The sequence below is a fragment of the Clytia hemisphaerica genome, unplaced genomic scaffold (assembly GCF_902728285.1).
Source record: "Clytia hemisphaerica strain Z4C2 unplaced genomic scaffold, Clytia hemisphaerica genome assembly, whole genome shotgun sequence".
Lineage (NCBI taxonomy): Eukaryota > Metazoa > Cnidaria > Hydrozoa > Leptothecata > Clytiidae > Clytia > Clytia hemisphaerica.
Genome location: NW_027104119.1, coordinates 86540 through 103540, shown reverse-complemented (window position 1 = coordinate 103540; position 17001 = coordinate 86540). Strand labels below are relative to the sequence as shown.

Below are 17001 nucleotides of genomic sequence, written 5' to 3'. Positions count from 1 at the left end.
GGTCACTACAAATCCTTTCTGATTGGATATCATTTTCTCTCTTTTCTCTATGAAGAATGCGTCAATTGGTTTAAAGTCATCCTTGATTAACGTGAGAGAAAAACATGCGATTCAAATTTATGAAATCGCTACATTATAACTAAATAACAAGCCTGATTTTCCCTTCGTTTTCTTTTCAATAACTTTCATTTCCCTCCAATACACTTGGGTCCCAAAAACTATGACTTTCCTTCATCAGAACTTTTAAGGACGTTTGTCCGCTTCGTTACTGCATTTCTTTTCCCAATTTTTTTTCGACCCAATAATTCTCTTCCCCTAGCTTTGATTTCTTTTTTTTAACTATTTCAAATCTTATCGGTTCAAAAGAATGTCACCTATATGGTTGAGAAATATCCTCAACTCTAAAATCTTTTTAAACCGCTTACTATTTCTTCATCATTGACTTGAAGGATGGAAAACCGTTATTTTAAATCAAGGCAAATATGTTGGAATTAGAAGACGCGAATAGGAGCTAAAAAACTGTTCATCCGTCGTTAAGCCATAGAGAACTATAATCGTACAGTTATATATGATTTACACATAAAGATATGAAATTAGTGTTAATCTAGACTTTGAATCAATATACTAAGTATGACAAGCCCCTCACATATAAAATTTTATGCCTTTAATCCGAAGAAAGTAATAAAGTTGATCTGCTCATGACATTCTCGTGTAATCTTGTCGACTTATTTATGCTTATCCGTTTGTACCTTAAAATGTTGTTCAGCCTCTTATAACACTCTAATTTCAATGTTCTGCTCAATAAGACAAGTTGTCAAGGATGGAAAGATTTTCACGTTCAAACTACTTTCGAGAATGGTTATTGTATCAATTGATTGTGATGTGCGTTTATCTATCGGTAGAAAGTTATCGCATGAGAGAAGGCACAGGTGTTAAAAGATACTGACTTGACTGACGTACTTTGCAAAGTTGTTTTTGAACGGAATGACAGTGAAAGTTTCAACTGAGGGACGTTTTACACTTGATTGGCTTATTGATTAATGAGTTGTCAATTTTCAAACAAGGTCAACTTAAAATATTCATAAAAATTTCACCCCGTTGTCACTCTCTCTCTATTGAGTTAAAATTTCGTTCAGTTGTATATTTTTGGAATCAACTTTACGAAACCCTTTGCACGGTATTTGCAAAATGTTGGATGTACACGTGTCAGTGCCAGGGAAGTTTTGAATGACTCTCATTTTCCATATATGATTAAGTGAACGTGGACAAGAGACACATTTATTGTCAAAGTATAATATCTACCCAGAGTAAAAGGCAAATTTGTTGAGCAGATGTTTTTTTGGTCGAGTCGTCCTTCAAGAAAAATATTCAACAAACACATTTTTCGCAGTAAATGCAATGGTTGTGTAAAAACGCCTTATAAACATCTTATATGTTGCGGTTGCGTATTTTTTTAATCTTGAACAGACCTCGTACAGTGAAAATATATTTTCAGAGACATAATTCATGAGAGCAGACAGTGATATTCTATCTCATAAAAACATAGAACCGATTACACTCGCACCAGATTTACGGTGAAAATGATTTTAATTCCACTATTGAGATGCAAGGATTTATTTTTTTCCAATTTTTTTTATAATATCTTCAGTATTTGTACATCTTTTGGATGTCTTGAATTTTGAACCCTTTTGAAAAAAATATTCTACTCCCAATATTTGAAGAGCGGATATTACCACGTGGTCCATAGCAAAAATTTATTCGAAACTTTTAGTACATCATTAACCCCAATCGCCTCAAAAAATTCTATCATTTGAATTGGTTGATTGTAATGGAACATATTAATCTTAAAGCGATCTGAGCTGACCCTCAAGTAATCCAACATCACAAGATTTTCTTCAGTCGTGAAGAAATCCTCTTCTCCTCAATTTCTTTCGGTTGCTTTGGGTCAGATTATTTTGATCCTCAAACAGTCCTATCATCCCAATAGAAAATGAAATCGATATCAAAATTGCTTAAGTACTTGGTAAATTTTTGATGAACTAGATCAAATAATTTCATTTATTTGTTTAAATCAAACTAAAATTTCCCTTTTTCGGTCAATTTTTTATGTATTTTAATATTTTTTGTAAAATTTATACGTTATTCTATCGATTTTGATATTTTTCCACATGAAGGCTTAATCCCGCGTAATCAGGTCCAACTACTGCCATCAATTTTTAATGAATTCGAAACCCCTGAGAGCAAAATATATCATTTTCAAGTGTTTTGTAAGTTATGATCGCCTGTTGGCCAAAAATGCAAGGATTTTTACGCTAATAATAGTAACAATGCCACCATCTTGCCATCTCTACAGAATCCAAATGACCTAGACCGTGAACTTTTCATCATCGGTTGTAAAATCTTTTCGTCGCGCCTTTAAATACTATGTGACGTTGTTTGTTGCGCTCCATTATGCTTATAAGACCTCAAATGTTTTCCAAATTCATCCAACATAAGCTCATTCTTTTTAAATTGTTCGCTTTAATTTTGGAATAAGCGAGAAGAATATCCTGCATTCTTTAATTGTTGATACTTTTAAAAAAAACCATGAGCGACAGCCTGGTGACTAATTTTCCACGGGGGACGAAATCTTACTCTGTAGGGGGTTCCACCTGGGGTTTGCGAAGCACGTCTAGTAAAAAGTGAAAACATTTAATTATTTTCTTTAAAAAGCTACTAACTTATGACATTTGATAAAATTTGAAAAACAAAGTGTTCATTTTGTTGTTTTATTGGTTAATATTGAAGAGTAGGGTTTTTAATCAAACTTCGTAGTTCTCTAATAAGTTAAAAGTAAAGGAAGGATTCAATTGCTGTGAATGGGGCATTGGGTGTCGTGTCCTTATAGAAAAAGTGAATGTCTCATCATGGCCTTCTTTAATGAAAATGGTTAAAAAGGGAAAAGGATGCACGATTAACATCGAACGAATTTTTTTTATTCAAAACTTTTTAACTGGATCATAATTTCATAAAAAGCTTGCAGATTTATTTTGTATCGATTGCAGACAGAATTCTAATCCAATTTGCTTCCCTACCATTTGACAAATAATCATTATGTGAATTTCGCGAGAAGAAGGATCAAATCTGTCCTAATGTTTCCCCTCTACCCTAGTTTTGAATCACATTTCCGAGACTAAAAGCAAACGGTGCGTGGTACAGGGCGAGCAAGGTTTTTTGGGTTTACTTGACATTATGTGTTGTATCCTGTATTCGTCCATTTTGAAAAAAAAGTTCTGATTAGATTTCCCTAATTTTCGGTCGATCTCTTTTATGTAAAAGTGAAACATTGTTTTAACTAATCGCTTCAAGACCAAAACTTCTCTTTTTGAAGACAAGAATCAAAGAAAATGGAAAGATGAACCCATCCTGACTATTTTGTACTGAAATTCAATTTTCAAAATCCCATCATCTGACTGACTTTACCACAAAATTTCATTATTTTGACGTGTAAGGATGTCGTTCTCATTTGCCATTTTGTAATCAATAGCTATCGAATATTAATCTTTTCTTTTCTTGAACTAGAAGAAAATGAACAAATAAAATTTTCGTGAAATTAGTTATTGCCATTAACAATATTTAGAAATAATAAGACCCACACTTGAAATCCTAAATTTGCATTCAATCTAAGTTCCAGCAGGTAAAAGTAGAATCCGGCTGAGATTTAAAAGTTCATTCCATTTATATATTCATCGACCGTATTCTCAGCCAAAAATAATGGCCCTCAAAATTGGACCGTTAGAACATTCAAAAATAGTTACCAGCGAAAGTCAATCTTGTTTTCTTTCTGACATTTATTGAGGTAAAATTTCGATATTTCTCACCTCTACTACACCTGTTGCTCTCCGATCGATGTTTTAAAATATCAATGTCATACTTTGTTTTTTGAAAAATTATTTCCTCAAATCTTAAGAATCTTAAGCCTCGAGATTTAGTATCGTTAACTAATGGAACAGTATTGTCAACTACAAATAAAAATCCTCTACCTGTAAACTTTTCATTTTATTTTTGATGTCTCTTGTTTTGGCCTTCCTAAAGCGATTTGTATTCCAATATTAGAAGACAGTACATGCGTACTGTGTCAATCTAAATATTGTGCAAAGATAAAAACTTACCGACCCTGGCTTTACAAGCCTACCTAGATGGTAGAGCAAGAAGCTGTAAATAGTAAAAACATCGAAATAAGAAAAGAAATTACAGCTTGGATATCAAGGCTACCTCGTACTTTGTCAAAATTAATTGAAATTCATGCTCTGGTAATTTTAAGGAGTAAAACCTTCAATGTTCAATGACTTCAATGTTTTTACAACTTTAAGCCTCTTCTTTGCTTCTATGTTTGTAGGTAAAGCTTCACAGAAACCTACACCCTATTTCGACCTCATTTCTAGCAACTTTTTATATTGAACTCATACTCATACCAAACTTCTTTATTTTCTAGGATTGTCTGTCTCATCCAAACAAACAATTACTACAAGAAGACTTGTTGTCGACAGTACGAAATTCATTCAGATAAGGTAAATTATAACCAAAGCTTTCGTGAAACATGTAAGATAAATAATTTTCTGTTTGCCAGCACAATATGATCTTTTGCAATACTCGCATACGTACACCAACCTTTATTAATGAGGGACATCAAACAAATCATTTTGAGACAATTTATTGCCCCATAAAATATTTTGTAAACCTACGCTTTGGTTTGGACCTGTAGGCTGTGGTCAAAGTAACGATTCAGAGACGACTTCTCTTTATTAAGAAACTAAACGAACCTTCGAACTTCGTTATTCAAAAAATCCTACGCTTTTTTAGACGAGCGTAATCTGAAATGCAATATCATCTTGGGACCCCCTCTCAGCCAACCTCCTCTTTGCAATTAACACAAGAAACATTCCGTGACTGTTTAAGTAAATTTACGATAAGAAGTTAGACAAACATTCTTTCAATAATTTACGGTAAAAAGACGAAATTCTTCAGTAGATCATTTGTAGCACTGAAGATGATTTTTAATCGAAAAGCTTTTGCTCAATTTAAAAACATTGTTGTTTTTCTTTAAATTTACTTTTGGAATGGCAAAATTTCAAAGAAACTTCAGTAGATGTTCTTTAAACCACATTTGAACTTGTTCAAAAATCATGTTGCTTGTGACCACACTCTTGTAACGAATCAAAACTTTGAACAGTTTTCAATTTCAACTAGTGCTGATAATTAAAGAGGCCTTTAAAAATTATTTTTAAGGATCAAAACAATTTCAAATCACCCTCAGACATGAGGTTGAAATATATATATAGTCTAGAAGTATAAAACCTTCAACTACTCAAAATGGAAACAATAAATACAAAAACCCACAAAACAAAAAGACAATACAAATACAACAAAAATCTAGAATGAACATTCACAGAAAATCAATCAGGTTGGAGTAGAAAAGGAAAATATGATGACATAGAAACCCGTCAATGTAAAACTAGTGATCTAAAATGACTTTAAGGAAGAAAGTAACTCAATATGAGTTAAGATGGAAAGAAGTAACTCAATATGAGTCAAAAAATATTTCAAAAAAACACATTATCTGTTCCTCAGTTTTCGACCTACACAGGATTTCGGCCATTTGTGAAAATATCCTCCTATATGATGGAAATAGGGTTGTGTAGGTAGGCCAAGCAGTGTTAGCTAGATATATATTTTTCTTTTTGAAGTTCAAAACTTTAAAGTGCCATAAAAGCTTGTAGCTTTTGATTTAGAAGATTGTTTTGGTACCATTGGAAAGCTATTTTTATACTCTTCCTAAAAGCATTCTGAGACTCAGTATTTTGGCTTGTTTTGGACGCATATACTTAAAGTAAAAAGATTAAGAAAGATATCAAATAAAACCCTAAAGTCAAATCAAGAAGATGAATAACTTACTGTAATCAAAAGTTGGGGATATCATGGGCACCTGTTGATAATTATCCATCCACCAGTTCTGGTTATTGTGATGTGGTAACATGTCTTGATTGATTGTCCCTCTGTTGTTGTTATTGTTGTTGTTGTTGCAGTCTTGAGGTGGTGGTGCAGCATTCCAACACATGCTGACATCTGGCAATCGCTCCTCGACACCACTACTGCTGTAATTCCACATAGTACGAAAAAAACAATGAAATAAAACTCGTCGAAATTGCATTTAAAATCTCCAACAATGGTAATAATAAATTTGCCAGTCAATTACGTCAACCAGAACTTTGTGTAGGTAGAATATCTTCGGCGGAAAGATCATTAGTCACGCTCTGAACGCATTACTGAATAGATCAACGAGTATCGGCCATCAACATCAAAAGGACCTGTCCATTTAGTCTATTTACTCGGAAGAACTAAATATGATAACTGTTTCATTTTTATGATGCTGGCATAATTAATTTGTAAAAAAAGATTGGAGTTTGTGTTCTTTGCGATGGAAGGGTAACATTTACATTTAATAGTGGTTTAATTAATATCCGGTTTTCTTTGACCACAGAACTGTTGAAAATGACTCCACTTCAAATGGGAAACATCTTCAGCACAATGCCTGGTTATCTTCTGGTTAGTCTTCATGTCAAACTGTGAATGTGTTGAGATTGATTGATGGAGATTGTATATGCCTCAACCGCTCTATTTGTGGCTTTCTCTTGTGGTGGTGTATTGCATAATTCTTGATGTGACGTCACTATATGTCAGCGCAAAACAAGTCACTTCTATTCTTAGATACTACCTGGAAGTGTTTTATCATGTTCTGATTGGTTTGGTGGTCACGATCGATGTTTTGAGGTGACTCATACACTTTTAGACTTATACGTAATGATAGGTGTTAAATCACAGATGAGTCATGGTGAACTTAGTACTTTTGTTATGCATTCTAACCAAGATGTTTCATCATGACCTTCTTCTCTTTGTAAATTCAGTCTTGCTTTTGGATATGGTTTATACAAATCAGAAAAATGCAGCATTGGCTGAAAAGATTTTTCAACGCCTCAGGAAGCTGCCTAACAATGGTTTAAGTTTCTTTGACTCGTATGGGGTTTGTAGCTTTATTTGTAAGTCTTTTCGCAATGAATCGCCAGATCTGCTGTTTTCCACCAGGGTCTGTGTTTTCAACTGGTGTGGTTGACTGGCGGAGAAAGGGAGAAAGGGAGAAAGGGAGAAATGAATTATACCTTTCAATGTAAAGAGTTTATAATTTCCATTTTATTATTAGACTGTTGAATTTATAAATTCTTCTAGTGTTGATAAGGTTCAAATAACCCCAGAAAACCAAGTAAAACATTTTATGGATTGGTGGCGTAAGGAGAACAAGTCGTTCGTTGTTGTAATGTTTGAGGTTTTGCAGACCGAAGAATCATGAAAGCAATATCTAAACTTGTTTGTGGCTGATACAGATTATCATTAGGCACGCTATTTTTAAAGCAAACATGTTGTATTTTCGAACTTTTCCCATTAGGTTTCTTCTCTGCTAACTGCTGATGCTTTGTTTTTTTTATCAAAGTTATAGTTATTGTAGTATTTTGTAAGTTTGAGTTTGTTTATGAGTTTTTTTGCCTCGTGTACTTTGTTTTTGTTTTGAGAAAAAAATAATCCTTAATCGAACCCTAACAGTAAACGCTTAGCTAAATTAATAAAACTTTTCTTGAAAACAAACTTTTTTTATAACAACCAGTAAATTTTTGTTCAGGCTGGACTGTTCTTAACTATTTGAAATCTTAAGGTTTAAGTTTTCATACGATGTTCTTAAATACGCTTATTTTCTTTACTTGCATATTGAAGACGGGTTTCAAATCTGATAAAATCAATACTTTCTTTGTAGTTTCTGAAATCTGAGGCTCAGACTGTTTTTGATTGTTATTTAGGTTTTCGCCAATCTTCAGCCTCGTGTTCTTATAAAAATTGTTCTTATAATTATAAAAACAGCGTGTACTACATTTTTGAACTATGTTATTGTGCTTTGTGCTAGCGGAAGAGATACTGATGAGTAGAAATTATAAAATCACCAAAACAACTACAGTGACTACAGTAGATTTTTTTGTAATAGTCGACCTACGCCTACGCCTCTACGCCTTGAGCGGTAAGCCATCGAGAAAACCTTTTCTTTTGACTTTGTATATGTATTTTATTATAGACACTGGAAAAACAACAGACTGATTTTTGCCAATTTCTCATGTACAGGGTGTCCGGAAAAAAAGTATCGAGTCGTACCACTTCTATTTATAGAAAGAAAGTTCTTGTGTGTGTTTACTAAATTTGCAATGTTCATCAAAGTTTCTCTCTGTGTCATATTAATTGTCACGAGACATCTTTTATTCATAAACACACAACAAACTTCTACTCAGAATCATGTTCCAACTCGATACTTTTTTCCGGACACCCTGTATAAGAAATTGAACATTGACACCAGAAATTTTAAAGCTTCAAGCTTAAAAAAACCACCTTGCCACAACATGCCACCAAAAGATTTTCATATCACTGTGGAGAGCCATGAGACTCACTTCTAATATACTTAAATTTCGGCTCTTCTCAGAGACATTTTGAAGAAATATCCTCAACTGAAAATGTCTTGTCGTTATAAGCATTTGATTTTAGCTGTCTAATGATGTTTTTCTCACACAAGATTTCATAAATGTATCCGCTGGGCATTCTAGTATTTAATTTTAAACTTCTGGCCAGCGAAAGTACAAATAGAAAAAGAACTTTTTAGAAATAAGAGTGTCAAAAATTTTTCAAATCAGAGTCCTTCGAAGCCGCCATGAGATTTGTCCTTTGCGGACAAAGCCTGTGAATCGATTGTTTTTTGAAACAATGGAAAGACAATTCTTCGTTCTCCACCATTTCATATGGCGTGCCATTAAATACTATCTTGTTTTAAACCGAAACTATGACATAGATAAACAAAATAGCATTTATTGGCGCTTCCGCGCGCCATAATTTCATTCGATGTTAATCGAGAGTTTCTATAATAATTCCTTGATCACAGTTATAACGTTCTAAGAATTCTAAGGGAAGCTGATTTTTTCTTCTTCGTTTTATTTTTATTTCTTTATATCATATTTTTCCACTCGCAGATATCTGTTCAAAAAGCATAAAGTCACAGTCTAATTTGAAAGCCCATCTAAAGTTACAGCCTTTTTGTTTTCCCTGCAGACTTTATTAACCCTTTGAGTATCTTGGAAGAGGTAAAGAGCCCCCTAAAACTCAAAAGTTTTGATAAATTTGAAATATTTGTGAGAGTGCTCCAAGTATGAATTGCATCTTTTTCTGGCATCATTAATGACGTCATTGACTTTAATTTATAATTGACTTCTCAAATTTTGTGAGGGAGCTCCCTGTGATATGTATTTTTGGGGCACAGGATCATTTTTTGGCCACCTACTAGTCTCGTGTATTTTACAGACTGGCCCTAAGTTGCCTTTTTTGCTTAAATTAGCCCTACTATCTAGGGATTGGAAAGTGCTATTGACTTGAAATTTTGAAAAGTGTTATTTTTTGAAAATACAAGCTTGAAGCCAAAATTTAAGCACAATCAGATGAGCGGTTATACAGAAAAGGAGCAATTCATGAGACCAAAAAACACAGAAACAAATTTCAATCAAATCGAACGACATTCTGCTCTAAGAAATACCAACTACCGTAAATCACCGATTAAGCGCCCCGCTTGAATTAGCGCCCCGCTCGAATAAGCGCCCCCCATTTAGTTAAAATAATTTTATAAGCGCCCCGCTCGAATAAGCGCCCCCCTTTGAATAAGCACCCCCCTCCAGGGAGGGGCGCTTATTCGAATTGGTGGCCTAGGCTAATTTCCGGGATAAGAATTTCTCTTCAGATGATTAACAGTCGAAAAAAATTGGAACAAAAATAAAAATCAAGGTCTTTTAGCTTTCTTTTTTTTCTGTTTCTTATTGGATTTTTCTTTTATTTATCCTTTTTTGAAGTTAAGTTTAAGCAGATTCCGATTTGTTGATATACGAATTTCTGAAATAAAAAAATAAGCGCCCCGCTTGAATAAGTGCCCCGCTTGAATAAGCGCCCCTCTCAGAGCCTGAAAAATTAAATAAGCGCCCGGGCGCTTAATCGGTGATTTACGGAGGTTGCAGACCTTAAATTTTGCAAATCATCTCCAATTATCCAAATCCACCACTTGTCAAAATTTCAAGTTTATAACATTAGTCAATCTTGAAATTTAAATTTGACATTAATCGTACACTGTTCCTAGCAGACTTTTGAACTTCGAATGCCCTTATTTCTTTGTATATTTGAGCACAAGAACTATTGTTGTACCTTTTTGCTTGAAAAATTGTTTTTAATTGTTTTGCCAAGAACGTCAGTTTTTTGGCTATAAAAACCTACTTTTGCCAGACCTAATTTGCGGCTCCGTCTAATAAAATCTTAATACCCTATTTACTTGTCGAACTAATCACATGCGGTTGCGTCCCGCGAATAAGGTACCGAAAGGTGCTACGGATTCGGCGCCCTACTACAGTGGAAAGTTTTATTGAGTGGCTGAAGAAGCAAACTGTTTTTCTAAAAGTAGCCACCGTTGTCAAGCAACAAGACAACAGGAAAAGAGTGGGCAGTTAACAAAATAAATAAATTGATGACCAATGGCAAACAGACTTCATTAAAATTTCTAAAGACCTTAATGATACGAAGGGAAAAATAAATAAAAGTAAGTAAAGTCACGTCTTCTGTTTGAAAGTAGCATCTAAGTGCTTTCTAACGGTGCGGTTATTCGCCTAATGACCCGACCTCAATATCCGTCCAATTAAAAATTTCCAAAAGAAGAAAATTATCAAGCAATCATAAAAAAGAAAGAAAATCCAAACCAATAAAAGAAGAGGATGGCGAGTAGCTCACCAGATAAATTTAGTGTTATGATTCATCAAGCATTCTCTCTACAAATGCAATGCTGACGATGCAAATAATGACATCAGTTAAATTGATTCGTGAAGTTAACAAGTGTCAATTTTCACCGATTTTCTCACTTTTTGGCTTTAATGTTGGTCTCTACGAGTCAGGATTTAGAAGTCTTGTCTGTACACATCCATAATCTCCTGGTAACCTTTTTTTCGCCTGCTGCACATTTTTTAATAACAACATCAAAAATTTTTAAACCTTCGGATGTTCTGAACTTTTTGAGTTTTAAGCCTAATAATGTTCTTAACATGTTCTTATTTTTACCATTTAGGCGAAACCAATTTAATTTGTTGTTCTACGGGCCCGACCGACCCTATTTTTGCTAAAATCAAAAAATACTAATATCGAATTTCCACTACAATATATTTTACACACTAGTTATTTGTAAGAATCTCAAACTTAAATAAAGCTGAAAATTAATTCAAGAAATTGAAAGATCATAAAAAGCATTCCATACACTAAAATTTTATTATGATCTTCATCGAAGATGTACCTTACCAACCCTGATAAATGAAAAATGTATTCTTATTTTGCCGACCAATTTAATTTGTTGTTCTACGGGCAGATCGTTAGCAAAATATAGGTCAGTCGGTCGGTTCACTTTTTTATCTTCGATGAAGATCATAATAAAATCTTAATGTATGTATGTAGTGGATTTTTATCAGGGGGGGGGGGGTCGGGTTCAATAATCCGAAATGATAAGCCGTCGTCGAACATAGAGGTCGTCGTCGCCGCGCATAGAGGTCGTGGTCGGACATAGAAGTCGTCGTCGTTCATAGAGGTCTCAGCCCAATTTTTTTCGGTCTTTATTTTATAAGTTCTGGTCTGGAAATTTGACAACACAGTCTTCAAAATAACACCTTATCGTATTTGTGTATAGCAAAGTCACGGCAGAACGTCGTCTTCTTCGATAACATAGAGGTCTTGGCCGGACATAGAGGTCGTCGTCGAACATAGAGGTCTTGGCTGGACATAGAGGTCTTGGCCGGACATAGAGGTCGTCGTCGAACATAGAGGTCTTGGCCGGACATAGAGGTCGTCGTCGAACATAGAGGTCTTGGCCGGACATAGAAGTCGCCGTCGAACAACGGGATCATTAGCCTGGAGGTCACTTAGAGCTTTTTGATAGACTGGATGACGCAGATAAGTGGCCATTCTGATTTTTATTCTGCCCAGCCAGACTCTAAAGTCGTCTGGAAGATTTCAGATGTTTTGGAAATTAATCAATGATCAATGAATGGGGTGATGATTTTTTTTTCAATATAAGTCATTGTAGGCATTTCTGTTGGTTCTTCGCTTCGTTTTTAGCCAAGCAAGCTCGACGCTCGCTAATGCTTCTTACTCGATGTCTTGAAATTGCCATCGAGCGCGAAGTAAGAAGCAAGCGAGCGTCGAGCTTGCTTGGCTACTTCGTTTTCAACTCTAAAAAGTTTTTTTGTTATTTTGAAATTTTGGTCAAAATGGCGTTTGCGTCAATAGCTCATAGTCTATAAATTTTTTAAAAAGCAATTCCATTTTTCGCTAAGGATTTTTCGAAATCCAGGAGGGCAAAAGATTTTCAAACTTAAAATAGTTGAAAAGCACAATTTTGAATTTTTCGACAATTTTTCAATTTAAATGGACAGTAAAGGCATCTTTCGAATGTTTGCAAGGCTCTCTTCTAAAATTGTGCCCGAGTTTTTTTTATTACTGAGGAAAAAAAGTTGCTAATTTGGATTTGAGGCGTCAGGATTGCTAAGCAAATTGCTTAATTTTTTTGGGCCATTTTGAGGCCTGATCCCTTAGCAACCCGGTTGCTTATAAAAATGTGTACCGCAAGTATTTTTCTAGATCAATCCGCTGTTTTTCCTGGGCTTACCAATAAGTTGATTTACAAAATTTTAGTTCAGCCACCTATTTCCTATTTGTTGAAATAGGAAAGCACCCTGTAAATTCAGTTTAAATTTAAATTAAGGCAAAATATACCGAAAAACGGTTCTAGGTGATATTTAGTACTAAACGGAACAGTTTGTAAAATTTTCCGAAACTATTGTACCTTTTAATAAGTTTTAATTTTCAAAAGTAATTTTCAGTCCTGAGACGTAAAATCTAAGGCTAAGCAAATTAGGACCAGTTTGTAAAATACACATGCAAATGATGATGAATTGGACAAAAATTTGATGTCTAAAACAGTAAAACAATTTCTTCTTGTGACATAACAGTAACTAACATAAGAAAAGGTTTACACTTGCTAAAAATAAAGTTTAAACGTAAAAAACTTTGAAAGGTTGAGAACATCTAAAGGCTTTAACAAAACTTTTTGACGTTCTTAAATAAAGATACCTTAAGAGAAGAAATTTTGGCAAATGAATTTAGGTGCAATTTGGCGGTCTCTTCTTTAAATTTCTTAATTTAAACATTAGGGAGATAATCAGAACAGAAACTCGCCCGAAGATTATCTCCGTAACTATTTAGAATTGGTATACATCCTCTACACTAAAAACCAATTGTTCCAAATTTACGGAAGCGACGGATAGAAATGTATGAGAAAGTGCCGCCTGATGGATCGAAATGATGCTTTCGGTACCGTAGAAAACGCACATCAAGTTTTCCTTGGCGCTCCCCTGGTATATAGAATTTAAAGGTACATGCACACGATAGCAAAACTGCTTCGCTCATGTATATTCGCTTCGCAAAAACCACCCTGAGCAAGAACCACCCCGCCAGATAAACCGCCTTCGTTGATGCGAACCACCCCGGCGAATTCTATGTTCGACGACGACCTCTATGTCCCTATGTCCGGGCAAGACCTCTATGTCCGGCCAAGACCTCTATGTTCGACGACGACCTCTATGTCCGGCCAAGACCTCTATGTTATCGAAGAAGACGACGTTCTGCCGTGACTTTGCTATACACAAATACGATAAGGTGTTATTTTGAAGACTGTGTTGTCAAATTTCCAGACCAGAACTTATAAAATAAAGACCGAAGGAAATTGGGCTGAGACCTCTATGAACGACGACGACTTCTATGTCCGACCACGACCTCTATGTCCGGCGACGACCTCTATGTCCGACCACGGCCTCTATGCGCGGCGACGACCTCTATGTTCGACGACGGCTTATCATTTAGGATTATTGAACCCGATCCCCCCTGATAGATTTTCATATAATAATTTTCAGCTTTATTCAAATTTGATTCTTACAAATAACTACGTGTTTTTACTGGAGCCGCATGGCTGGACCCCCTTGCCTTGGGGAGGAGCTAAAGTCAAGCGATCGCTTGTACCTGATTTCAACCTGGAACCAACGGGGACATACTGATTTTCCCAAACCAAACCTGCAGAGTTAAAACTGTAAAATGTTCTGTAAACACTTTCCAACACAAGTGATTTTCGTTTTCTCGCCCCGGAAATATCATTTATTTCAGGCAATAACTGAGATTATTTTACCTCGGAAACAGGGGGTCAATGAATTAATCGTTGGCCAATAGATTAAACAATGAATAAAGAGACCGAATAATAGATAAACGGACAGAATAAACTAATAGAAACAACAAATTGTTTTCTACTTGTCAGTCTGGTTTCGGGAGGGGGATTCCCGCATTTCTCAGTTGTTATCCATAACGCATGATATTTATACAGGGTTTGACAAAGATCCTTCTCTAGATACCAGGGGCTGTTTTTAGATATTTCAAAGGCATTCGATCGGGTCTGGCACGATGGCTTAGTCAAATCTTATGGGGTGACTGAACTTCCTTAATTCGCAGTTTTTTTGCAGTAACTTTTGACACGTGATAGGCATTGACAATGTGAATTGGAAAATAAAACCAAAATTTTGAAAATGATGACATCATCATGTATGAATATGGTGAATATACATTTTACTCATCTTCAGCATAGATTTTGAGATAAAATATTCATGGAAAGCAGCTATCATGTTAAAAAGCAGTCTTTTATCTTTCATAATCTTCAAACAGAATCCAAATATCTTTATTGGTTCGATTATGACATGCATTTTAGTAAGCCATATATTTGGAAGGTGGAAATTTGTGATGTCATCACTTTTTGAATGACATCGACATTTTTTTTTCTTCCTGGAAATTTGTTTCATCATGGAGAACATCTGTACCAAATTTCACGGGCATAGCTCTTCTAGATAAAGAATAATCGAGGGTGGTAGATTAAGCTTTTCCAGAAATGGTGTTAGGGAAACATGGTGACGTTCTACCTTCCCTGATAAGGTTTATTAAAGTTTAGCGTTATTTACGTTATCACCATGTAAGCTCAAAATAAGGCTGGTGGATTAAGAGCCGGCGATCAAGGACCGATGTTGTAATAGTTTTAATACTAGACTAGTAAACCAGTCGTTGAAAACAGACCCATGTACAAAAAATCAGCTCCAAATAAAAAGAATCGAAGGGGTGAAGTTGCGTCTCTTTTCTGAATTTCAACGACTAGAAGCTACTTCCCTCAAAAAACGTTGATTAATTTTACAACTTTTTTTAGGTTTTTGAGAATCCATCCAACTTTTTTGACTAAATGATATTTCATAGTAACATTGAACATTAAGAAAAAAAGGCGTTGGGAGTAGCTTCTAGCAGGTTATTTTCCTTTTCTCTCACGCGCGCTGAATATTTAATTAAAGTGTTTACATGATTTGATTGACAGTTTTATTATAAGGTTATAAGTAATAACCGACTAGTATACTAGTCTATTTTGATACCAGTTGGTAAAGTATTCCAAAATTTGAAAAATTAATGAAAGTCCTGTCGGTATAGATATCTACTGTGTGATATGGGGATAACAACGTTCTTAATCTTTCGGTTAATTCACGAGGTTACACGCTTACAGAGATAAAGGTCATCGTCAATTTCTTAAAGTTTTTATTTTTACATAACGCTTCATACCAGACACATCTTTGTATGTAAAAGAATTCCGCCGATTTTGAAAGCTAATTCTTTATAGCGGCCTACATATACCGCTGTCGTTTAGAAATCAAGCGCCCCCTCCGCTCCCCGGGTATCAATCAGGCACCCTTTGTCTTTTGGTGCCCCCAAAATATCCACTTGGGGTACACCATGTTATTGTCTAAAGTGTCCCAAAATGTCAAAAATTGTTCTCGGTTGAAACCCAGTCGATTATGGAAATACTGTGAATAAAAATACTGCCCTTTAGGGCACTCGACTTCTCCGGTGATAAGGTAACCGTTTTGGTACCTCATCGGCCCTTTTTACGCCGGTCCTAATTTAACGTCGGCCCCTTTTACGCCGGCCCCTATTATGCCACAGCCTGATTTTAGGCTTACGCCAATAAGGGCCGTAAATAACGCCAAAATTTGTTAGAATGGCTATTTATACTTCAATTTACATTAAAATATCATTTTCAGCAGTAAACTGTTGAAAATTCCATTGAAAATCACTGATTTTTGCGAAGTTTTAGCTTTTAAGTAAAATTTTGGCCCTTTTTACACCAGCTGTTTTAACGCCGGCACTTTTCTACGCCAAGAGCCTAAAAATAACGCCAATAAAGACCGGCATAAGAAGGGCCGTAATAATTGTTTTGTAAATTAGATCTTTTGACGCTGTTCTATCAGTTCCGCTTTAAATAATAAGTTTCTATTCTCATCTGATCAATTGATTCTTCTCAAAAGAAATGGTGTATATTTAATAACTAGCCATAACTTTCATTAAGGTGCCACCGCAGCAAAACGAACACATAGAGTTGAATTTGCGTTCAAAAGGAATGATCTTAGCCCTACAGTAATTCTTGTTGAGAGTGACTTCTTATCAGAGACAAAATTCTTTCAAATGCTAACAAATGTGTCAAGGGAGCGATTTACAGTCTACTTAGAGTGACATCCGTTCCTTGTCTTACACGTTTTTTATAAGAACAATTTTATAAGAATACGAGGCTAAAATTTGGCCAAAACCTAAACAAATTAAGAAGAATCTGAACCTCAGATTTCAGAAATTACTGAGAAGTACATGTTTCCATTTTAATTAATATTGACATTTAAGGCTGAAAAACTTATTTTAAACTACTAAAATACTTAAATTTAAGAGTAGCCCAGTCAGAAT

At 35.1% G+C, this 17001-nt stretch overlaps 1 protein-coding gene across 1 annotated transcript in view; it reads left to right on the top strand.

The window, feature by feature from the left end:
* LOC136813505 (TGF-beta receptor type-1-like) overlaps nt 1-17001 on the top strand; it is a 60575-nt gene that overhangs the window by 28082 nt on the left and 15492 nt on the right. Inside the window, exon 6 of the mRNA XM_067070020.1 lies at nt 4475-4550. The gene's annotated coding sequence lies outside the window, so the exon portion shown is untranslated. The remainder of the gene's footprint in view (nt 1-4474; nt 4551-17001) is intronic.